The 27,027-nt window shown below is 38.3% G+C and overlaps 1 long non-coding RNA gene across 4 annotated transcripts in view; it reads right to left on the bottom strand.

Annotated features, from left to right (window-relative positions):
- LOC138740334 (uncharacterized) overlaps window positions 1-27,027 on the bottom strand; it is a 257,122-nt gene that overhangs the window by 188,492 nt on the left and 41,603 nt on the right. For all 4 annotated transcript variants that reach the window (XR_011342833.1, XR_011342835.1, XR_011342834.1 and 1 more), the window contains 2 exons: window positions 19,447-19,595; window positions 18,063-18,204 (listed from right to left, as the gene is read on the bottom strand). This is a non-coding gene — a long non-coding RNA (uncharacterized lncRNA). The remainder of the gene's footprint in view (window positions 1-18,062; window positions 18,205-19,446; window positions 19,596-27,027) is intronic.

Genomic DNA, 27,027 nt, shown 5'->3' with positions numbered 1-27,027 from the left:
ATTGGTGTGAGTTTAGCAGCAGCTGTATGCAAACATTTTAAGCTGCATTTACATGTATGTTCGACCTTGCTCAAGTCAAGGTCAAGCAAGGCCAAAAAAAAAAACAAGTGACTCATTGGACATCCATCCAGGGAATTTTTTTCAAAGTTCTTCCCCTTAGGTGTTGCCACCTTGTTGAAAGGTTAGCAGGGACACATGAAGGTAAATGGTCAATGCATTTGATTGGGAAACTGGACAGAATATCCCACACCCAGCACCCACAAAATTAAGACATTTTTAATCTGCGAGATCAGAACATTTATTTTGTGTTTGTAGACCAAGCCACAAAATAGTGCATATTGATCTATTCCAATGACTCAGTGAATCCCTTCCAAAGCTCCAAGCAGTCTTTGCAAATGAAAAAGCACCTTTACTTCTCTGAATTTAGTATATTTGTGTTCATTGCTCATGATGTGTTCGACTCCACCTTCAAAAGATCAAACACAGATATAATGACCATTTTGCAAAGCACCTTTGAAATTGTGATATTTTCAATGATTTTTCTTCACTGCAGTCTAGATCAATTCTGAGGTTCAGTTCCATGGATGTTCAATAAACCTTCAGTGCTTGTCCTAACTGTGCAATCTTCCTTGTAGGCCCAAACAGAGCAGGGCGGCAAGCCACTTAATTGTAGAAGAGTAGCACAGCATTCCTGCTGAGGTAATTCTATTCCTGCACTAGCCCTTTTCAGTCAAAGAATTGTCTAGGAGGCAACTTTTAATGTTTTTCCTCTCTATTTCCACTAAGCTATCCTCTGTCTCACCCAAGCTAAAATTCCACCTTGGTCAGTTTCGCAATTGTAATTCCTGTGTTTTTTCATTTTCCCCATGCATATTTCTTTACATTAAATTCATAAGCCAATTCTCTACCTTATCTACAATTTCAATTTTCTTGTAGCTGTCCCAAGTCATTTTGTTTACATCTGAATTCTTACCTTCTTCCAGACAACATAAAAATGTTGAAGAGTTCTGTTATTTTCTATTAGCCATTTGGGATTTCAATCTGCACAGTTCTCAGCATTCTTTGCTTTTGTTCAGACTTCCCATCTCCTTTCACCCAACCTCACTCAAAATTTACACATAATAATCAAAAATTTTTAAAGTGGAATGATTCAAAACTATAATCCTATGCTTTATGACTTTGCTGCAGTTCATTTTAAAAGTCTCAATTTTAAGTGCAATCTTCCAGTAATAATCCAATATAGACAGATTCACCTATAAATGTGAAATAGTTTGCAGCTAGTTTTATTTTATTTATTTATTGCGAGGCAGCAAATTAAATTTCTTTTGGAATAGTGAAAGACAGCAATACCAGAAAGATGAAAGTGAGAATTGGATGGAGAATTAGAGTAGCTGGTGATCAGAAGCTCAGAATCACATTTTCAGAGGTGCCTTGCAAAGCAGTCATTATAAGTGTGTGTGATATCTCCAATGCAGTGTAGATTGCATCATGAGCGATTAACGCAAGAAATGAGGCTGAAAGAAGTAAAAGTTGGTGTTTCACTTGGGAAGGATTGCTTAGCACTTTGAACTGTAGAAAGCAAGGAAGAAAAATGACAGGTATTGCACCTTACGTGATGAATCAAGAAAGCATTATCAAAAGGAGAGCGGTCATGATATTGGTCCAAGATACTCATCCATGATTTGCTCATCAAACCAAGAATGCTTAACATGATCTGAGAATAAATAATGCACAAAGTAAGAACACACAGAAGGGAGATGGTATAAATATTAAAGAATGCACAATCAATAGGCTGAAATTAAATAAAGGGATAAATACAACAACGAGATAGACAACAGACTCAACAAGGCAAATAGTGCCTTTGGAAGACTACACAAGAGAGTCTGGAAAAAACAACCACCTGAAGAAACACACAAAGATCAGCGTGAACAGAGCCGTTGTTATACCCACGCTCCTGTTCAGCTCCGAATCATGGGTCCTCTACCGACATTACCTATGGCTCCTAGAACGCTTCCATCAGCACTGTCTCCGCTCCATCCTCAACATTCATTGGAGTGACTTCATCACCAACATCGAAGTACTCGAGATGGCAGAGGTCGACAGCATCGAATCCACACTGCTGAAGACCCAACTGCGCTGGGTGGGTCACGTCTCCAGAATGGAGGACCATCGCCTTTCCAAGATCGTGTTATATGGCGAGCTCTCCACTGGCCACCGAGACAGAGGTGCACCAAAGAAGAGGTTCAAGGACTGCTTAAAGAAATCTCTTGGTGCCTGCCACATTAACCACCGCCAGTGGGCTGATATTGCCTCCAACCGTGCATCTTGGTGTCTCACAGTTCGCCGGGCAACAACCTCCTTTGAAGAAGACTGCAGAGCCCACCTCACTGACAAAAGACAAAGGAGGAAAAACCCAACCCCAACCAACCAATTTTCCCTTGCAACCACTGCAACCATGCCTGCCTGTCCCACATCGGACTTGTCAGTCACCAACGAGCCTGCAGCAGACGTGGACATACCTCTCCATAAATCTTCATCCGCGAAGCCAAGCCAAGAAAAAGAAATACAAAGGCTAAATTTATTTTGACTGTAAATCACACACCAACCATTTTGTCTGAGTTTTGTGCATGTATATTAGACAACTGACTAGAATATGCTTGTACCCTTGTTAAGCAGCAGTAGATTCTTAAAACTGTGTTAGGCTTTCTTAGTTTGATGAGCAAGCATGGATGAACATCTTAGAAAAGAAAGATTTCTACTTACAGTGCACCTTTTACAAACTTAAGAAGGTACACCGATGCCTCTACTTTAGGAGATTTAGCATATAGTCGAACAGTCGATCAAACTTCTACACTGCACTGTGGAAAGTAAACTAACAGTTTATCACAGCCTGGTTTGATCATTCAACTCCCTTAAGAAGGCAATGCCTCATATAAAGGATCCCCATCATCTGGTCACAACCTCTTCTCACTGCTACCTTCGGGCAGAATATAGAGAAGCCTGATGATGAGAATGAGGGAGGACCTCATGGAAACATTTTGAACATTGAAAGACATGGACAAAATAGATGTAGAAAGGTTGTTACCCATGGTGGAAGAGGGCACAACTTCAAGATTGATGGGCATCCACTTACAATAGAGAGGCAGAGGAATTTCTTCAGGCAGAGGCTGTTAAATCTGTGGAATTTGTTGCTGCTTGCAGTCGTGGAGGCCAGGTGATTGGATTTATTTAAAGCTGAGATTGATAGGTTCTTGATTAGCCAGGGCATCAAAGGTTATGGGGCTGGGCAGTGGGGCTGAGTGGGAAATGGATCAGCTCATGATTAAATGGTAGGGCAGTCTCAATGGGCTGAATAGCCTATTTCTGCTCCTACATCTTATGAAAACCAGCACCTCTCGATTCAAGAAAAGATCCTTTCCAACAGCAATCAGAATCTGAAACCTCCCCTCAGTCCACTGATCAGGGATTGCTCCACACCACAATAGGATAGTCTGCACAATTGCTAAGTCATTTCTGAAACAGGACCTGGAGGTACTAGGCAGAAAAAGAAAAAAAAGTGTATTTAAGTTAAACAGGGAAATTACTTCAATAAATGATGAATAGATCGAAGTAATGCTTTTAATGCATGACTAAGCACAGTAGCTTTAAATTTGAACTAGATAAAAGGTATCCATCACAGGAATGTTCTCCAAAAACTGTCTATTGTGATAACCCAATACTAAATATTCTGAGATAGAAAAATTAAACAATTGATAAATATGTGTTTCCTGTACTTTATACGATAAATTAAAGACATTTTGAATAGTATTCCTCCAATGGATAATTTTGTCAATGAGTCTTTGTTAATTCATTTAACAGTATGGAAAATAGAAACAAGTGTTCTTTCTTTTTAAAATATTTTTATTGATTTTAATAAAGAACTTGTACAATCAAAAAGGGTACAATTCAATAAGATATTATGGACAGTTAAATAAGATTCTGCATATCACTAATGTACATAAATTGTAAATCATATCCATAATTCATATTCTAAAGGGTATATACTTTTTTTGAAAGTCTAATATATATATATATAAAAAAGGAAAGAAGAAAATAGTAGAGGAGAAAAACTCAAACCCCTTACCTAACCGTGTTACCAGATGCTGTATATGACTTATTAAAAGAAAAAATGAAGGTTAAAATACAAGTCAAACAATTTAATTACATCGGAGTAAAATTATAAACTAAGATAATGTTATGAGCCCAGAGAACTCCAAAACCCAGCAGCAATAGACATTCACCAAAACAATGGTTACTTAAACAAAAGTTGTTTTTAATTTTCTTTAAACATAATAACAGGATCAATCTTTAACTTATTACTATTAACTTAACCCCCTTCTAATTCTAAGCGCACGTGTATGCAATGTGTATATGTTCAGGACATTTCTCTGTTTCACTGACCAATCATTCACTTTTCACTTCTCCAAGTTCACCAGTATCAGGCAATTCTTATACTCTGTGCAGAATTCAACATTTATAATTTCCACCAGGCTCTGGTGCTTAAAGTTCAATGGTTACCACTCAGGAAAGTTCTTGTTGATTTCAGAGAGAAATTTGTTGCTCATTGGACACACACAAACTGATTTCCTCCAATCAGTCACTTCAGTGTCTTGTCGAATAAACTTGTCCCATCATGGGTTTTCCAAATGATCACCTCTTCTTCCAGGTCACCGCCTCCTGTTTCCCTTATTTCAGCAGAAACACTCGAGCCAGCCATTTCCTCTTGTAATGACTACAAGGGTTTTGAATAGGCTGAACTTAGAACTCATAACCTATTTTAAAAATGGGGTTTCAACAAACTTGCCATTTTGCAGCCTCAACTGCTGCTGTAGAACAGACTCTCTCTCCAAAAGATAAATCACCGGTCTGTTTTTACTCTCTCTGCTTGTAAAAACCATATGACTTCTTACAGGGCTCCAAACCCAATCTTTGAAAGACCTTATCAGCTTCTGCCTGGTCATTGTTCCATTTGCACCTCCTTGTGAAGTTCTTTCCAAAGTAGTTCCATTGTCTCTGCAAAGTCACTGGTGACACAATGTCTCACTTCAGCAAAGCTCTTGCATTTTAAATAAGAAGTGTTCTTCTGTTTGTGAAGTGTAACCTAAATTATCATCACAATTTATCTTGCTTAAAGACATTTGTCCTTGAATCTAGAGGTGCTGGTTTTCATAAGACCATACTCTAACATATCCCGTAACAATAGTGAGCCATAAATGACCCCCATAATTTTGGAAATCTTACATCTGAATTATTAATTGAATAACAGATCTTCTCCACGTTCAAACAGGACACGATGTCACACAACCACTGATCATGAGTAGCTGGGGAAGAATCCTCCTGTTTAAGTAAAGTTGTGTGCCTTGCCAAAAGAAAGACTACAGAAATGACGCGACTCTGAGCAAGAGATCGAGAAGAATCATTCCCTCCTGTTGTACTGAAGAGGGCCACTAAAGGGTTTGGTGTTAAATCTAGATTGAACATTTTTGATAAAGTATGGAAATATTTTTCCAGTATTTTTCTAAATTAGGACGTCCAAAACATATAAACAAATGACACTTTTCTACTCTTACTCCTGCCCCTCCAGGGAATCATATTGGAATAAAAGCCAGACAAGCATCAATATATCAGATGAAATATTTTAAAATAGCATTAGCAGTGGCAAGGAAATGTACTGCAGTGACTTGGTAATCGGCTTCACATTTAGGTATGGGAAGATGGAATGCAGAAATTCAAAGCTGTATTCTCTTGGAGAAAATCACATAATTTCAGAAATAAATATTTTAGCAAATCTGGAGCCCATACATGCAAATTTTAGGTATAAATATGTAGAAATGTTCTTTCAGCTTCTTGAGATCTGTGTTAATTTTTTTCCCTAAACTGATCATATAAACTTTGTTGGAGTCCTGTGTTGGAAGCAATCCTATGATAGCATGATACTATCTTTCTTTTTCTTTATTTTATATTATTATATATTTTTTAATATATTTTATTTTTTGGGGGGGTGAGGGATCTGGGGAGGGAGGATGTGGGAGGGGTAATGAATGAAATTTTCTTAAATTTAAATATTTACTGTTTCGTTTAATTGTTTATTAATTACATGTATAGAAAATTTTAAAATAAAATATTCAAAAAAAAGCAAGACAAATATTTAATAAGACCAGTGAGGTCCAATGAACTCGAGTAATTTGTGGGATCACAATAAATTTGCTTGATTAGCAAAATTACCCAGTGGGTTCACCTAAAAGGTTCTCTTAGCTCTATCAAACTGATTCATGAGGTTAACTCACAAGGCCTATAGCTAGCAGAGGTGACTAGCAAGTACTGCCCATGATTTTATTTTAACATCTGCCTTAATAATGATCATTCTCTAGACAGCAAGCACCTCTCCCCTTGCAATTAATATGTTAGCATTGCATGAAGTAAGAACAATTCATGTTTGAGAAACAACGATGGAATCCTATAGAAACATTATTAAATAGTAAGAGCAAGTTACCAGTTTTAACATGGGACATTAATGACATGCTGCCTGGGTCTGGAATGCATGATTGTCATCTAATTGCTCCCTTTGTATCTACATTGAGCACCACTCTGTAGTAAAATTGCCCTTTACAGAGAAAATTAGCAATTGTAATGAAATAGTACTGAATATGAGCATCGGGGATTGGATCACAGCCATCAAATCCTTTCTGAACGTTATAGTTATTAGTATGGATCATGCTCCTTGCTACCATGTTAATTTGTGAGGTCCAATAATAATACAGATTTGTAGTTATGGAGGTTGATACTGGTGCCTTTTAGACTAACTTGAGTCTTTTAAATCTAAACTTTGGCAATTTGCCACTGCACAAAAATTTGGGATGGCTTTATCCAGACCTGTGAAAGGAATCTTTACTGGGACCATCTGGGCCAGATTTAGTGTGCATGGTTGAATTCTCAGCTCAGCACTCAAAATATTCCAAGAAAAACTAATGGAAATGTATCCATGATAACAGATCTGCTCCCAAAATTAGGGGACTGCTAATAGCCAGTTGTAATGCATCATTCTAAATTTGCTTAATGCTGTTTATGGAGAAATTTAAAATGATTATCAATAACTCTTGAACTGCCAATAAAACTAAAATAACTTTTAATGATTTACTATTTGTGACCAATTCATCTGAAGTTATAAATCACTAGCAATTTAGAATTGAAACTTTTCATTAAGCTTAATCTTTTATCCAAAATTCTGAAAACTCAACATTTTTTTCAATGGATGTTATCTGCTCACTAAAGCTCGTGTTTGGCACCAAACGGCCTGATGCCACCCACACTCAACTCATGCTTGAATACCCCATGTCAGTCCGCAATTAGTGGAAACCTAGGGAATCCTTACTTTAGAAGTGCCAGCGGAAAAAAAGAGTCCAGCGCCTCCGATTCATAGTATCCCATGGAACCCGAAAGAGAGTACAGTGCTTCCAATTTTCCATACCCAGTTGGGCCTCGAACAAGAGAGATAAAGGGAAAGAAAAGGAGCAGGAGAGGGAATGCTTGGCCTGGGAACATCACCCCAACGGGCCCAGCTCACGAATCTCTGACTCTGCCAAGTTGGCCAGCGAGCTGTGCCATCACCTGCAATTCGTGGAGGAGGAGGAGGCAGAGTTGCTATGGTGCTCCATCAACGAGATTGAAGACCACAATGGCAGCTGACCAACAAGCTGAACATGCTGAAGGGAGGGCCCAGTCACCTGGAAACCAGTTTGGCAGCGGAGGAAGCCAGTGTTGGCTCGCTGCAGGAGGAGCTGAGGCGGTGCGGCCGCAGATTAACAAGCTGATGAAACTGGGCATTCATATGGCCAGCCTCTACATGACAGTGACGCCAACAGTGATGCAGGCAAGGAGAGTGACAGCGAGGATGGGCGGCCCTCGGTCCCTCAACCCAAGAGTAAAGGCCCCATCGGAGAGCGACTCCAAGGAGGTGTGCGAAAAGACGGCAGGCTGCAGCTTGGAGCTGCTGAGAAAGAAGGAAGACACGGAGACCCTGGACAACATCAAGCTCTTTGAAGAAAAGATAAGAGGAATTCGAGAACTGTATAAAGTAAGAGGAGTGCTACCATTTATGGTCTATCTTTATCTCACACACACACCCCAACCCTGTTCAGCGCTGCCACGATCCTCCTCCTCCTCCTCTGTCCAGAGACCCTTCCAGTTGGAGTGCATCTTTGTTTTGCATGAAACGGAAACAGCGCAATTACTTAAAAGTACCGCTGTTATTATTATTCTATTTTCAAAAAAAATTCCAAATTCCTAAAAGTGTCTGGTCCCAAGGATTTTGGATAAAATGTACAAGAATCATCAAATCCTTAAGATATATTAGGAGGTAGCTCTGTCTCAAACCTTTTGTTAAATTGTGGGAGATGTTTCAAATCTGGATTAGTATGTTCACCATGATTACTATTTTAATTTACAGATACAGCATGGGAGCAAGCCCTTCTTGCTCCCACATGACCAATTAACCGATCTAATACCTTGTGTTTTAGGAGAAACTGGGGCACCCACAGGAAACCCATTCAGATTTGGGGTGAATGCACAAACTCCTTACAAATAGCACTGGATTCAAAACCTGATCCCTGGCACAGTAATAGCATTCCACTAATTGCTGGGCTAGTTTGAAAAAGCCTTGAAAGATCATTACATTTATTAGTGGATCGGAGAATGTTTACAGTTGGCTTTTTAAAAGGACATTCCTGAAACATGGGTGACAGTGTCAAGCGCAACCCCTTTTGCTCTTACCCTATTGACCTGATGAAGGTAGCCTGTTTCTTTAGATCTGGCAGTCCTTCAAACTCAGTCTACTGGGTCAAAGTGATCCCTGCCTTCCCATAAGCATCTACGGCCTAATCTACCCACAGCATCTTCGCAAAGCACTGAAAAGTTGGTCCCTTCAAAATCCTTCAATCCACTGAAAGGATAATTTAATCAATGCCTGTGTCCTCTGCCAGGTCAACATTCACAGCATTGAAGTCTTAGCCACAGTTAGTCCACTTTGTTATTTATATTCCCAACAACTAGTCTCTATTTTGAGCTTTATCATGAGAATCTATTCAAGGATGTGTTCAAACCCTCTCTGGAGCAATGTAACATCCTGACTGACTTCTAGGAAACTGCACCATGACCCCCTCAATGCAGAGAAGCAACATTCAGACCTTCAGTCTGTACATAACCAGCACCTAGAAGCTCAGTATAAGCAGTGGAAGGAGCACAACAAACTATTCACTGCATGTCAGGGGCAGGAAATCTTAGAAACTAATCGGAAACCCTGGCAAACTTCTGCAGATGTGTAGTGGAAGTAGTGCTGACCAGCTTCATCACAGTGTAGTATGGGGCATCAATACCTCTGAGCGCAAAGCCCTATAAATGTAAGGGGCACTATTCAGTACATCACAGGTAAAACTCTCCCTGCCATTGAGAAATTCTACGTGGAACACTACTGTCGAGAGCAGCAGCAATCATAAAGAATCCAACAACCCAGGATATTCTCACTGCTGCCATCAGGAAAGAGGTATAGGTACCACCAGGTTTAAGAATAGATCCTATCCCTCTACCATCAGCATCCTAAAGAACACTCAGAGACTCATTTAAGGACTCTTACTTTGCAAAGTATTTATTACTGAATAGTTTTTCTGCATTGCAAAGTCAGTTTGTTTACATTGTTCTCTTTTGTATATGTATCTTTTCTTCAGTACAGTTTACAATTACTGATAAGTAGAAATTTTGCCTGGCCCACAGGGAAAAAAAATCTCAGCTTTGTATGAATGTCATGGATGCTCTCTGTCAATAAATTTGAACTTTGAGGACAGGCACCTTCTGCCCTTTCAAGCACTCCTTTGAATGACCAAACACCAAGAAATAGATAATCAGGCTAATTGCCCATAAATTCTGTGGAATATGATTCTTTCAATGTAAGAATCTGTGGTTCCATAGTGGCCTCAGAAGCCTCCTCAGAATCTTTAAGAATGGAAGCAAGTCATCCTCGATCCTGAGTGACTGTTTAAGGAAATAAAAAGTTATTCTGTTGCTGGAACTTACAATGGAAATAGGCAATCCTAATACTCAAATCATTTCCACAACTCAATTATATTATGGCTGTTGTGCATTTTAACGCCATCCAACTCTCCTGGCATCCTATTCTTTAATAGCCTTTTCTACCAAAAGGCTGTTAATCTAGATCTAAACATAAAGATAAAAAAGGAAACATGGGAGAGGTTATGTTTAGGAACTATGAGAAATACAATAAATACGAGATTACGTATGATACAATATAATTGGATACATAGGTTATATATCACTCCTCAAAAGTTAAATAAATGGGATCCAACAGTATCTGACAGATGTTTTCGTTGTAAAAAAGAAATAGGAACAACAATTCATGCAATCTGTACTTGTGAAAAGGTGAAAAAATTTTGGGAAGATCTAAACCAGATATTAAATAAAATTACAGAAAGCAATATACCAAAAAACCCAGAGATCTTCCTCCTAAGTAACATAAAAAATAAAGAATTTGGACTTGATTTGGAGGGTGTACAAAAAAGATTTGTTAAGATTGCCCTAGCTGTAGCAAAAAAATGTATTATGTCAAACTGGAAATTAGAAGATAATTTGAAAATACAGCAATGGTATATAGAAATGAATAAATTTATTCCATTAGAAAAAATAACATATAGTTTAAGAAATAATATAACATTATTTGAACAAATATGGGAGCCGTACATGGAATATAATAGAGAAAACCTACCGGGACATCTATCACCTAAAATGACAAAAGGAAAAGAGAATGGAAAGAATTGACTCAGTGGAAGTTTTTGTTCGTTAATGTTGAGTGACAACATTGTTTGATGGGTTTGATGTATCTTGGACTCAGAGTTTTGAATGGATGGAGGGGGAGGTGGGGGGGGCGGGGAGGAGGGAGGGGGGGAGAAAACGACACTGTATATATTTGAAAGGAGAAATGTGTATATCTTGAATAATGTGATCTATAGTGTGAAAAATAAAAAATTTTAAAAAAAAGGGCTGTTAATCTGCTTTTAAAGACTTGAATTAGATAATAGCTGCACCATTTTATGGGCAGGTCTTCAGCCTTAAAAAAGTTTCCCTCCAAGTTACCAATCTTTCTAATGTCTAATGAGGTCATTCTTATCTTGAGGTAAATCATATTCCACAGAATTTTTTGGCAATTTGTCTAATGATCTAATTCTTGGTGTTTGGTCATTCAAAGGAGTGAAACGCAAAAGTCTGCAGATGCAATAAAAGCACAAAAATGTTGGAGGAACAAAGCAGGAGTCGCAGCATCCATAGAAGGTAAAGATATACTGACATTTCAGGCCTGAGCCTTTATTCAAGATATGAGTAAAAAGAAGGCAGGCACCTGAATTAAAAGATAGAGCAGGGGAGGAGTTCAGACCAACAGACAAAGGGTGTTAATTGGATATGGAAAGGAGAACAGGAGAGAGGAAGATGAGATTTGATTGGGGTGGAGGGTTTTTCTCCATGAATGCAGTCATGGGTAAAGGTGACAAAGGGAAAAGTTGCTTCTATTTTACAACTGTCAGTATATCCCCTCTGAAATTCTGCTGTCTGCAATTGTGACTGTTACTCCAGGACATGGTTTACTTGGTGTTTTCTGTAGCTGCGGCAGAACTTATTCACTTTGTATTCCATAAGGGCTGAGATTCCATGCACTGGTGGTATACACGGGCTCCCCGAGTTACAAATGACCTGACTGGCAAGAATCCATTAATGATGGGATATAGTGCATATACCAATTTGGTACGGAAATTGCTCTGCCAAGACTGCAAGAAACTGAAGAAAGTGGTGAATGCAGCTCAGGCCATCACGCAAACCAACCTCCCCTCCATCGATTCCATCTATATTTCCTGCCGTCTCTGGAAAGCTGGAAATATATTAAAGGATCCAATCGATCCCAGTCCTTCACTCTTCCTCCTCCTGTCAGACAGTAGCTTGAATACATGAACCTCCAGGTTCAAGGACAGTTTCTTTTCTGCTGTTAGCTGACTCTCATTGGTAAAAGATTAATCCTTCCGCTTGTTTAACTGTGTATCCTGCACTTTGTAATTATAACACTATACCCTGCACTTTTGTTTATTATTGCACCATCTGCCTACATAACATGAAAAAGAAAAATTTTCACTGTATCTTGGTACATAATACAATAAACAATTCAATTTAAATAGTTTAATTAGGGATAGTGTTGGGTGATTATTCAATGAAATAAAATAATTATTACACATGTATTTTGACCAATATGATATTGGTAGCTACAGAAAAAAGATGTTTCTCACTTACAGAGAAACTGTAAGATATTTCACTCACTTACATTTCTCTGCAGCAACCATACCATACTGTGATGGAGCCAGATAGGATACTCTCGATAGAGCTCCTATAGAAAGTTGACAGAATGGTGGCCAGTAGTCTTGCCCACTTCAGTCTTCTCAGGATGTGCAGTCGCTGTTGCGAAATCCTGACAAGTGAGGAGTTGTTAAGTGTCCACGTTAGGTCACTAGTTAAGTGAACTCCAAGGAACATGGTACTCTCTACTCTCTCTACTACAGAGTTTTGATGTGTAGTGGTGGGTGGTCATTCATGGTGTTCCTGAAGACCGTAATCATCATCTTCGTCTTGTCCATGTTGAGATTCAGGTTGTCACTCTTGCATCATTTCATGAGATATTCTTCCTCTTCTCTGTAGTGCACCTCATCATTGTTACTGTGGTGTCCTCTGCAAACTTGATGTCACTGTTGGAGCTGGATCTGGTTATGCAGTCATAGGTCAGTAGCATGAACAGGAGTGGGATGAGCTCACAGCCCTGAGGTGTGCCAGTGCTCAGCTTGACAGTGCTCCATATTCTGCTACTGACGAGGACAGACTGTGGTCTTTCCTTCAGCAAGTCCAGGATCCAATTACAGAGATGGGTACTGATACCCAATAAGGACAGCTTCTCCACCAGCCTTTGGGGAATGATCATATTAAACGCTGAGCTGAAGTCAATGAACAGCTGCCTGGCATATGAGGTGTCATTCTCCAGGTGGGCCAGGACGGAGTGAAGCTACAACATTGTCTGTGGAATGGTTTCTTCTTTCTTTCTTTTTATAATACAATTTGATAAGATTATAAAACAGCATTAATAAAACATTCAGTATATCAAAAACATATACAAGTTCTAAATCGTAACCATAATTCGTATTCAAAGTGCTATATATTTTTATATTAAAAAAGCTAATAACAAAAAATAAATAGGAGTAAAAAGAAAAAAGGAGGAAATAGAAAAAAAACTAAGAAAAAAATAATAAAGGAGAAAAACTCAAAACACTGCCTCACAGCATTGCCAAATTCTATATGAGATTAGTAAAAAAAGTAAAATAAAAATATGAGAAAGGACATGGAAAAGATGCGACTCAGACAATTTAATTACATTAAAATAAAATTATTAAGTAAGAAAGTAAGTCATAAATGATCCCCACACCATCTGAAATCTTATATCTGAACTATTAACTGAATAATAAATCTTTTCCATATTCAAACAGGATGTGATATCATGCAACCACTGATCAGATGTAGGCGTGGCAGCATCCTATGTTTAAGTCATTTCGCACACCTTGCCAAAAGCACGACTCTGAGCCAAAGACAGAAGAATCATTCCCTCCCATTGTACCGAAGAGGGCCACCAAAGGATTCAGTCATAAATCTATATTAAGATTTTTTGGAAAAAGTATGGAAAACCTCTCGCTAGTATTTTTCTAGACAAGTCGAGAGCATATAAATGAATGAAGCTTCTCTGTTCTTACTCCTGTCACAGCAGGGACTCCTATCAGGATAAAAACGCCAATTTAATCTTAGACAAATGTGTTCTGTGTACCGTTTTAAATAGTAATAAACCATGATGTGCCATAACGAAGAACCATTAACCAACTTAAGGATTATGTCACAATCCACATCCGATATAGTCAAATTTAAAGTCATGTTCCCAAGTATTTTTAATTTTAGCTAACAAAGTCTGTTTTAAACATAGCAATTTCTCGTAAATAATAGATATTAATCTTTTCCAACAAGGCATTAAACTAAAAAACTCACCTACAAAATTTGATTCAGACTCTTTTGGAAAGTCAGATAGTTGTGATTCAATACAATACCAGACTTGAAAAATCAAGATTTGAGCCGGTTAAATTTAGCAGAAAGCTGCTCAAATGATGCAAAATATCCATCAATGAACAGATCCTTAAAACTTTGAATACCCTCTCCATACCATTTCTGAAAAATAGCATCATATAAGAGAAGGTTGAAAAAAGTGATTGGATACAATAAGGCTTGAAAAAGAGAAATTAAGAAATGCAAAATGTTTTCTAACTATGCCCAAATTCTCAGGAATATTTAACAATTGGATTATCTATCAACTTGGTTGAAAATGGAAGTGAGGAGCCACTAAGTGCTAAATTAGAAAAGTTTTGGGGGGAATTCAGCTCCATTGATACCCATAATAGGCAGCCAGAATGATTATGAAAAAAAAGTCCAAAATGTTAGACTTCATATATTGACTGCCCAATAATAAAATCTAAAGTTAGGCACAGCCATTCCGCCATCTCTCTTAGATCTTTGTAGAACTTTATTAGAGCAAGAATGCTTACCCTTCTATATTTAAGACAACAATGCCAAATCAAGTAAGTCAAAAAATGATTTAGGAACAAAAATTGGAACAGATTGAAAAAGATATAAACATTTAGGTAAAATATTCATTTTAATAGAATTTATATGGCCAACTAGAGTTGTAGACAAAGGTGACAATTGGGTCAGGGAATGTTTCACTTGTTTAAGCAGAGCAAGATAATGTTTATGATTCTTTGTAATTGTAATTCCAAATAAATTGACTTTTAATAATCTTAAAGGGAGACCCATCAAACATTACTGCAGAAGAACTCAGTGAAAGAAGTTCACTTTTATGCACATTCAATTTATATCCTGAAAATTAACTGAATTGTGAAAGTAATGACATCATATAGGAGAGGGAGGCAACTGGATCCGAGATGAAAAGTAAGAAATAATCTGCATAAAGGGAGACCTTGTATTTAATCCCTTTCCTCCATATCTCCAAGATGTCCATGCACTCACAAAATGCAATTGCAATAAAGGATTTAATGGTTGACAAGTGCCATGTTGCAGATTGAAAGGCTGACGTCGTTGTAAATTAGTAGGAATTGTGGCAGATGGCCATGAGTACAATAATTTAACTCATGTAATAAAATCAGAACTAAAATTAAAAATTTCAAGAATTGTAAACAGATATGCCCATTCTATTCAATCAAAAGCCTTTTCTCCGTCCAATGATAGAATACACTCGGGAGTTTTCCCAGAGGGCAAATACATAAAATTTATTAAGTGATGTATATTAAAATAGGAATATATGCTTTTAATAAACCCCATCTGACCTTCAGAAATAACTGACAGTAAAATGTTTTCCATCCTATTGGCTAATATTTTAGCATCAACATTCAGTAAGGAAATCAATCTGTAGGAGAACATTTGATTGTGACTTTACCTTTCTTTGCAATTAAAGATATGCAAGCATCATTAAATGAGTCTGGAAGTTTACCTTGTTTAAACAAATCTGCAAACACCACATTCAAATGAGGTGTGAACAATGGAGAAAATAATTTTAAAAATTCCACAGGAAACCCATCAGTTCCCAGGGTCTTTCCGGATTGTAATGAAATACCAACTGTTATTTACTCTTGCGAGATAGATTCATCCAGTCCCATTTGAGTATCTGAAGAAATCTTGGGGATATTCAGTCTAAAAATATCCTATCCCCTGTCCTGAAGGCAGCATCACGAGCTGAGAATGGCCCAGATCCCTGCATCCAACCATGGTTTCTGGTTAGCCCTGGGTGTGAAGATCCAATGTACTTGCTGATGTAGCCAGTCACTGAGCTCGTGTACTCTTCTATGTTTACATGACTGTTGTAGGTGGCCACCTCCCTGAAACAGCTCCAATCTGTGGTCTCAAAGCAGTCTGGCAACACTGCTAATGGCCCCCTCCAGCAGTTACAGACTGTTCTCAGGAGTTCTATCCTGGGGACTAGCTGTCTGCCCCAGGCAGGGCCATGAGTGACTCTGAGGAAGCTGAAAGTACTTGGTGTTCCCTCTAGATTACTGCTCTCTTCTTTCTCACTGGCAAAGGCTATGGAACTGAAAGGAATTATTGAAGTAAACTTGGTGAATTACTGTAAATGTAAAAAGACAAATGAAAGTTTTGTTTCATTGACCATATACTGTCCTATAAAGATCAATGAAAACATATTGCAAAAAATAATCTGCTGAAGAAACTCAGTGGGTCAAGCAGCATCAGTGGGAGAAAAAGAATGGTCAATGTTTTGAACCCATGTGGCTTGTTAACGCTTAAAACATGTTCTTCAGGGAAAGCGAAAAATAAGCTTTAGCTTAATTTAAGGAAAAAAAATCTAAGAGATCATTTCTAACTACCACAATCAATATCACGCAGACCATGGTGATTGGTATAACGATTCTCTAACTTGAGATGGCTTCCAACTGCAGGAACATTCAAGCTTATTTTGGATCAAATCTATGTTCTGAATATGTAGAGACAGGTTTTATTAAAAGTCCAAGAAAAATCTACTGGGATGCTTCCCAAGTTCTATACTTTGATCATTTGCACCATCTTAGTTGTCAATTAGTTACTTGGGGTTTGTGGTATACCTTCATGCTTGGACATGATGTTACATGTGTGTTCATTCTGCATTGTAGTATCGATCGGATAGGAGAGGCACGTCACGTGCCTGCTTCTCATTGATGTAACAAAGTCGCAGAAAGATAGAATATTCATTCTGCCAGCTTAAAGCTTCAATAAATAAACAAATAAAGAGTGCTGCCTTGCAAAAAAAACCATTCTTTCTGGATATAATCCCTCCTCAGAATCGTACTTTTCCATTTTCTTTTAAACATCCAGCATTGTACCTTCTGGTCCATGAGCCCATCCCACCCAATTAACCTACAACGCCCAGTCCATTTTGAGGGGTGGGAGAAAACCAGATCACCCAGAGGAAACCCTCACAGATGTGAACTTCTTATGGACAGCACAAGATTTAAACCCTGGTTGCTGGCGCTGTAATAGCATTGCACTAATCGTTATGCTCACTGTGTCACCTCATGTTTAAACATTTGAAATGTAGTGCCATCATAATGTATGAGAGTAATTTTGACACTGGTTGTTGGATGAAAAACAAGCAAGTAGACAGTTAAAATGTCCTTTGGTACGATGCAATTTCCTTTTTTTTTTAAAATATTGGGTTATTTATAGTCTTCACACTTGGTTTTTCAAGCAGTTATCGATAGACACGGGTGGTGATCAGTTACAGAAATAATATTTTTTACTTTTAAGTCACTCAGTATTACACACAGACTCTTGCATGGGTTAAAACCAATGTGCAACAAGGTTAGTACCCTCTCTTACAATGCATTCCTTTATACTTTTAGTAAAGTGATAAATCATTGCAAACAAAAAAAGGGGAAAGGTAGATCCCACAGGATCATTCATTGAACCATATCCTTGGTTACCTACCTCCCAAGATATATAGTATTAAACAAAATAACATCTGTTATCCAGCTTCAGAGAAACCAGCCCTCACCTTTCCAGCACCCAGAAGAGGTAATTGAAGTGTACCCTTGAGCATGCCTTTGGCAACCTAAACTCCACATCCAAGAATACAGGATATAAGCTGACAGCAAAGCTAAAATCAGATCTGGTGTTAAACTCTTGAACCTCCTCCCAGGATTCTGGCATCTATTTATCTATAAAACATACACACACGTACACACGTATTTTACACACACATGTATTAGATACATTTACAAACCACACACCCCTCCACACACACACACATACTTAATTTGTATGATTATGCAAATTGAACAAATGGAGAAAATATAAATAAATTATTTAAACAAGCCTCTTTGACTTACCTTTAACTTTCCTCACTGAGTGACATTAAATACAGCATGCAATTGGCCATTCTTCTTTAGGAGAAACTGTCCATTTATCTCCCCAGAAATGGTTTTGTTGACATTTGACACCTGGGCATCTATTTTTGAGAATACCACCAAGCTAGAAGTGAACAAACGATATTACGTTATACCAGTCTACGAAACGAAGCATCGTGAATTGCAATAATCAATTCCCTTAATCATCATCTTTTGAGACACCATTTTATGTTTATAAAATTAATTATATCTACCTAGTATATATGCTTATTTCTTATTTCTCTCCAGAAGTTATAAGATTTAAATAGCACTGATGAGCTTTAAACACACTTTGGGCTTGAAACAAATCTCAAACCTGTCCCTACCTGGGTATCCATACCTCTAGTTTCCAGCATGCAAGTAATCAAGGGCAAGTTCCTCGGAATGATTTTTTCTTCTCAATGTGAATGGATTAGTAACATGCCAATGGAATTTCTTTCATATATCAATGAAAAATTAGTGCTTTGAGCCCTACGACAAATGAATATGCTGTTATCAGCGTATCAACATGGGTGTAAGTTTGTTCGCATGGTTAAGTGCAGGAAATTTCCAGTTTCTTCCTGACCTGGAAATGTTTATTTGATGAATAGCTGTACATTTTGCATTAAAAATAAAGACTACAAAACTTAAGTCTGAAGCTCTGCTGTTTTTATTAACAGTAAACATCCAAGTGTAACACAATAATGCAACGTATTTCACAAAGTATCATGCAGCTGTGGACAAGTGTGTCCCCATCAAATCATTCAGGGTTTTCCCATCGAGAAGCCCTGGATAAACAATGAAATCTGGACCCTGCTGAGTGCCAGATCACAGACATTTAAGCCTGGAGATCCAGATCAATACAAAAGGAGCAGATATGACCTGCGAAAAGCTACCTTCTGGACAAAGTGGAGATTCCTGATGAAAATGGAAACAACAAAGGACACCTGACAGCTGTGGCAGGGCCTAAATGCACTAACCTGCTACAAAACCAAATCCATGAAGTAGCAGACGGCAAAGCTTCCCAGAGGAAATCAACGCCTTCTTCACCAGATTTAATGACAGTAACAGCAAAGAACCACCCCTCTGTACCCCCACATCCCCTGATGATCCCTACCTGAAGATGACATATGTACTGTCTTCAGGAGAGCAAATCCAAGGAAAGCATGTGGTACAGTCAGAGCATTCAAAATCTGTACTGACCAACTTACCAAAGTCTTCACAGATATCTTCAATATCTCACTCCAGCAGGGTTTATACCCATCTGTTTCAAACAAGTGTCAATCATACCAGGGCCCAAGAAGAGTGTAGTAATCTGCCTTAACGACTATCGACCAGTAACACTTACATCAACAGTGATGGTGTTTTCAAAGGCTGGTGTTGAAGCAAATCAATTCTTGTCTGAGCGGTGACATGGATACCTTCCAGTTCGCCTATCGTAGTAACAGGTCTACGGCGGATGCCATCTCCCTGACTTTACACAAAGCCCTGGAACACCTGGACAATAAAGATGCAGACATCAGGATGCTCTTTATTGACTACAGTTTAACATTTAACACCATCATCCCCTCAAAACCGATGAGCAAATTCCAAGGAACTCAACATCCCACTGTAATTGAATCATGGATTTCCTCACCTTTGGACCACAATCAGTGAGGATTGGTATGAACATCTCCACAATCTCCATCAGTCCTGGAGAACCACAGGGCTGCATTCTTAGCCCCCTGCTCTACTTACCTTACACCTCTGACTGTGTGGCTCAGTACAACAACACCACCATCTACAAATTTGCTGACAATACCCCTGTTGTAGTTATATAAAGAAAGGTGATGAGACAGCAGGAGATTGAAAACTTGGTTGAATGATGCACCAACAACGACCTTGCACTCAATGTCAACAAAATTAAGGAGCTGATTGTTGACTTCAGGAAGGGAAAGCCAAACATGTCCGGTAAAGCAGCAAAAGTGTTTTTCAAAGCTCAAAACTGAAAATTCTTGAACAGCCAAGTCAGTCACCCAATCTAAATCCAATTGAGCATGCCTTCCATATGCTGAAGAGAAAGCCTAATTAAACAAGCCTCTGAAACAAGCGGGAGCTGAAAATGGCTGAAGCGGTGGCCTGGCAGAATACCACCAGAGAAGGTACTCAGCATCTGTTAATGTCTATGAATCACAGACTTCAAGCAGTCGTTGCATGCAAGGGATATTCAACAAAGTATGAAACATGACTACTTTAATATACATACCATTGTTATGTCCAAAATGTTATTATGCCGTGAAATGAGAGGAGTATGTATAAAAAGTGTTGTAATTTCTACATGGTCAAACCACCATGTATACAAATAACCTTGAATAAAATCTGAAATGTGCACTTTAATCACATGTCAATTGTTTGATTACAAATTCAAAACTGTGGAGCACAGGGACACAAAGTAAAAAAAAATGTTTTTTTTTAATCCCAAACGCGATGGAGGGAACTGTACCTAATATCAGAATCTTTTTCCCAGAATAAAAACCTCACTACTCAAGACATGCTTTTAAGATAAGAGGTGGCAGGGTGGGGCGAAGGGGTGTGGGTGGGGGATAGGGGAGCGGAAGTTTAAAGGAGATCAATGGGAAAGTTGTTTCTTTACACAGAGAATGGTGGGTGCTTAGAATGGATTGCCAGCAGCAGTTGTGGAAGCTGATACTCTGGTAGTATTTAAGAGACTTCTAGATAGACACGTGAACATGCAGCAAATCGAGAGATGTATATCAATTGCAAGAGTTTTACATCAGGGTTAGGCATCATGTTCACCACGGACACATAGGCTGAAGGAGCTGTTTCTGGGCAACAAACTATGTGATGTGGCAGACCCTACAGTGATCCTAACATTACTTACGCTCTGCAATACTATGACCCTGACCTCAGGAAGCAGACAAGTTACATGTGAGGTTATAATTGTGGTCACAGGAATTCCCAAATCAGAGAAAGGACAAAGAATGTAAATTCCAGGCGAAACAAATTTAGTAAATTAGAACTCTCCTTTTTCTCATAGCAGTGAGGTTGAAATTTTCACTCCAGATGAATGCGTATCTATTGTCCTTAGGGAGAGTTTAATACTGACAATAAAATGTTAAGGAGAATGAAAATCCCACAAAAGACAAATTCAAAATGAGAGCTAAAGCACGAAAATTCTCTCATCCAGGTGAACAGAGAACCAAAGTTTTAATTGTAACTATGCAAACAAATTTCTAGCCTGCTGAATCTAAATGAGGAAATATATGGGAGCATTGGAATGGGAAAGGTTACCACTATTAGTGAATGTCTTTGAACACCACTTTGCTAAACAAATCATCCATTTCAGAGTTAGGCACACCAGTTCAGGCAAGAGAAATATACTGATTCAATCTGTCTAGAATGCTCATGTCTTGCTAAATGTGCATAGTTAACAAAGTGAGATCCAAGATTAATTGCACTTATAGTTACAGCTATTTTGTTTCAATGTTTACCATAATGTCTTGGACCCACATTCACTTAAAGCACAAGGTAAATATTTTACTTATAATTACATTAGTAGACGAAGGAGGGAGCCTGACAAATGATGACTGAACTGTAGAAAATTTATTTTGATGTTTGTTTTTTGAAGCTTCAGATTTTTTTCTGTGTCACAAAAACGTCTGAACAATCGATTGTTAATGATGCATGTAAGTATAGCTGGGCAGTGGAAAAGCTAATGTCAATTGGTATGTAGTAGTAGTTCACTGAAAAGTTAACACAATCCTACCTTTACACTTAATGGGAAACAGATGGCAACATCACATCAATCCCCATTTGCAATGCAGTTACAATATCATTGAGCAATTTTCTTCTTCTTTGGCTTGGCTTCGCGGACGAAGATTTATGGAGGGGGTAAAAAGTCCACGTCAGCTGCAGGCTCGTTTGTGGCTGACAAGTCCGATGCGGAACAGGCAGACACGATTGCAGCGGTTGCAAGGGAATATTGGTTGGTTGGGGTTGGGTGTTGGGTAGCTATATTAAGGACCACGGTATAGTCGTTCACTGTAATTTGAATACAGGTGCATGATTCAAAGTAGCGCTGTGCAGTTTTATAGAAACAAAGAAAATAGGAGCAGGGGAAGGCCATTCAGCTTGCCCCACCATTCAACACGGCAATGGCTTTGAAAACATCAGAAGGAACCCCACTGGACATTTATGTGCATGAGCATTTTTGAGGAGTCTCATCTTTACTTATTGCAATCACTTTCCAACTATTAAAGATCAAGTCTCAAGACCTACGTTAAGACATTGCTTTGGAATAATATCTTTTGATTATGAGTCTCTGGTTCACAAGAAATCTATAAACTAGTTGGGATATAAAGTGGCTAGGGTAAACAGTAACCCATTGCTTCTTTGATGGGGCCCCATCCCAAACTCTACACTCCAAACCAGTTTAACACTTCAACGGATTACTGAGGGAATGCTACATTCTTAGAATGTTCACTGTTTGGATAAAGTATTAAACTATTAAATCCAAGTGACTGTCGGACTTGAAAGTCCTTAAGGATACTTCCAGTATCCTTGCTCATATGTTTTCCTTATTTAAAAAAAATTTAAATTTAAAATTTTGGCCTATGAGCCCGAGCCTCCCAATTACACCCAATTAACCTTCACGTCCATACACTTATTTTGTTGAAGGGTGAGAGAAAACCAGAGCACCCAGAAGAAACCCATGCAGACACAGGAAGAACATACAAACTCCTTACAGACAGTGGCGGAGTCAATCTTGTGTTGCTGGTTCTGTGTCAGTATTGCACTAACTGTGCCGTCCCATGCTGACCATCAACGTGAACAAAAAAAAACATGTTATTATGGCCATGCCTAAATTTAATCTTATATTATTAGCTTTGCTTCCAAAGATATTTAATGTGTTTTAGTATGTCCTAAGGCAACAAATACATCTGTTCATCCAGAGAAAATTCATAGAAAGGTCAGGTAAACCTTGTTTTTCATTTCATCATTATCTTCTTTTCAAGATGACGGGACAGATTATCTGCCGGTCACGAGATCACTAGCTATCTACCCTTGGATTACACTGATCAGGGATGCCAGGGCAGTGTAATGCGGCAGAAGAGTTCTCTGATCATAAGTGGCCAGCTGAATCCTCAGAATGGTTTTGACAGCTGGGAAGGTCTTGCTCTCAGTGTTACCAGCTGTCAAAGCTGTCACTGAAATTGAATGTTCAGAAAGACTTGGGACCACTATATTAATGCAGGGGTTAACCCAATTATTTGAAGTAGGTTAACAGGTTCAGTGAGATAAGGAAACACAAGAATATTGCGAATGTTAAACATTTTGAGGCAATGTTTTTGGGCTTTGGCACCAGAAGCCCATGATCTTTTGTATAATAGTTCAGTTTAAACATACCTCTTCTTTACCGTATCTGCCACATAATTTTCAAAAAATATGACTGCTCTACAGTCATCTTAACATCATAGTATCATGTACTTTTGGATACAAAATTTGATCTTTGGATCTCACATATGAAGTGGCGAGCTATCCAAGTCCTCAAGCAGGTGTTGCTGTTCAAATGTCATATTTTTTTTTTAAAAAGATTAGGTCATAATTATTCTGTTCATACTTTACTATGCAATCCACTCAAATATGGTTTTCAAACTGATAAGATGAAAATCACACCATAGTAAGAAGATGAGCACACTTCACTCTAATCTGATTAATGCAAGTTTGAGTTTACTTTTTTATTTTAATGCAGGCTTTGTGTTATTTTTGTTAAAGGAGACTTAATCAATTTTAAAACAGGTAGGTTTTAATATTTTCTTGCCAATTTAATGAGGGAACAATTAAAGATTTGTTATTGTTTATTGGTTCCTGAATTTCAAGAAACTCTATTACTGATAATATCAGCAAAAACTAGTCAGTTTTACAAAAATAACATGTCTGGACAAATATTTTCCTTTCAATTGGGTATCTGCCTGAATAGAGTGATGGATGGCACAGAATAAAAGACAGAAAAGGGTTCACTTATTGGAATGACATTATATGTTGCAAAAATAAAACTATTTATAGCATAATAAAATATCTAATTATTCCAATAAATAGAGTTCATTGTTGGAAAATCATCTTATTTATTAAGGCTACAATAATAACATTACTCTATTGTATTATTAGGCCAGGATTTCCAGTAAGTGGCTGCAATCTTCCAAGCAGGTGAAGAACATTCCAACATACTGATCTCTGCTTTATAGAGCATAGAAGAGTATGACATACAAGCAGGCCCTTTGGCCCATGACGTCTGTGCTGAACACAATGCCAAATTAAACAAAATCACTTCTGCCTGCAAATGATCCATATTCTTCCACTCTATGGATATACATGTGATTATATAAAAGCCTTCTACTATTGCAGCTGCTTCTACTCCTACCCCTGGCAGCCTGTTCCATCTCTGTGTTAAATAAAACTTTGCCCACAGGTCCCTTTGAAACATACCCCCTCTCTAAGTGCCGACCAAAAGCAAAGGAACACAAGAAATAGGAGTAGGAGTACACCATCCGCCAGAGTCGAGCCTGTTCCGCTATTCAACACGGCTGATATGGCCGTGGACTCTGCTCCATCTACCTCCTGTTCCCCATTACCCTTAATTTATCTATTCTTCAAAAATCTGTCTCTTAAATACATTCAACAGGGCCGTCTCTACTACCTTAGGCAGAAAATTCCATCTACAGTCTGGGAGAAACAATTCATCTTTATCTGTCTTAAATTACTCCCCTAAATCTTTTGGCTATGTCCCCAAATTGTAGTCTCTCCTGCCAGTGGAAGAAAACTCCCTGTTTCTATCTTATCTATTCCTTGCATAATTTTATATATCCCCTCATTTTTCAAAACTCCAATGTATAGAGCCAGGCCATTTAATCTTTCCTCACAAGATAATCCCTTCATTCTGGAATCAACTTGTTGAACCACCTCGATACCGCCTCCAAAGCCAGTATATCCTTTCTCAAGTAAGGAGATCGGAATGCACATGGTACCCCTGAGAATGGCCTCAGCAGCACAGTGCAGCAGAAATTCTGCGCTTTTAAATTCAATCCCTCTAACAAGGAGAACAACATCCCATTTGCCTTCTTAATTTCTTGCTGCATCTACACAAGAACTCCCAGATCTTTCTATACAATTTTTTTTTAAAGTTCAATCTACTATTTTTCTTACAAAGTAGATGCACTTCACCAGTCAGACTTTTGCCCAATCACTTAACTTATGGCATTTTTTGACATTTTTACTGTGGGATTCTTTCTTCCCTAACAATACCTCTCATAATCTTATAAATGTTAATCAGGTCTCCCTCAGTTTCAGTCGCTTCAGAGAAAACGAGCCAAGTTTGCCCAACCTCTCCTTAGAGCTCAAACCCTCTAATCTAGGCATCTTCCTGGTAAATATCTTCTGTAAACTTTTAAAAGCCGTCACATCCAGAATTCCACACAAAACTCTAAATTTGGTCTGAAGAAGTTTTATATAGCTGCAACATGCTATTGACCAAAAAAGGCAATTATGCTAATATTCCTTCCTTATTGTCTTATCTACTTGCCTGACCACTTTCACAAAGCTATAGACTTGGACCCCAAGGCTCCTCTGTATATTAGTTCTGTTTAATGACTTGGCATTAACTGTAGAACCTTCCCCTTATATTTGACCACCTAAAAAACAACATCTCACACTTGCTCAGATTAAACTTCAGCTGGCATGAAAAAGGTTGGGCCAAGGCTATTGCTATGAGGAACTCCTGAAGTGATATCATGAGGTTGAGAGGATTGGCGTCCAACAACCACAGCCATCTGTCTTTGTGTGAGCAATAGCTCCAAGCATTGGTGTATTCCCTGGATGCCTACAGACTTCATTTATACGATTTGATACCGCACTAGGTCAAGTCCTGTCTTGATGTCTTCCACTCACCAGTGGAATTCTACTTTTTGGACCTCCAAAGGAGCTGGCTTCCTTTTGGTAAACTTTGTCTAATCTTATGGTCATCGTACTAATTTCTAACTAATATCTACTTCTGTAGTTGAAAGACAAATGTTGTTTTACAGCATTACTGCGATGCACGTAAATGGCTTTTATCTACATTATACTTCTTGGTCCATCAAGCAATGTCATGGAGCCCTGCACTGGTGAATAGTATAACATAGGTTTACGTGGTGAATGGTTACACAGGAGGATCAGCAATCCAAAAGATTCCCAGTACCACCATATGAATATTCTGGCTCTCCTTTGCGATGTTAAGGATTCAAAGTAAATACAAATATTGTATGGGTTAAGAAAGGCTCAGCCCTCCTAAAACAATCAATGCAAATTTCCACTACATGTTCAACGTAAATCTAATACCTCACAGAATTAGAAAAACTTTGCCAATATGTCTATTCATTGTGACCAAGATTACAATGAGCAGCGTTGCTTCAAACTGAATAGTCAGAAACCTTTTTTGAATGTCATCAATAAAAAATGTTTACCTACATACTTGTGGCAATTAACTAAATTATTCACAAATATGAGTGTATACAAGAGCATTTTCTCCAATCAAATAAAACATCATCACTTATAAAATAAAATATAAGTGGCAAAAAAAAACGTGAAAACACAATGCTGGAGAAACTCAGCAAGTCAAACAGTGTATAATACTCTATACAGCAAAGATACACAACTAACATTTTGGGCTTGAGTCTTGCATCAAGTTAAAAGCAAAATGCAAGCAGGTGCCCAAACAAAATAGGGGGATGGGGAGTGCAGGTACAGGGGGAAGAGCACAGTCTCATAGGGAGGTGGTAATAGGTGGATAAGGGAGGGAGGGAGGGCACACCAGGTAAGGGGGGGGGGGGTGGCTTTGTCACTGAATTAACTCATTACCACAGGTGAGAAGGATGTATGCTATATTGCTTCACTC

This window comes from Narcine bancroftii, chromosome 8, assembly GCF_036971445.1.
Source record: "Narcine bancroftii isolate sNarBan1 chromosome 8, sNarBan1.hap1, whole genome shotgun sequence".
In the NCBI taxonomy this organism is placed as follows: domain Eukaryota; kingdom Metazoa; phylum Chordata; class Chondrichthyes; order Torpediniformes; family Narcinidae; genus Narcine; species Narcine bancroftii.
Note: the sequence above shows the minus strand (reverse complement) of the source record. Positions and strands in the feature narration are given on the sequence as shown.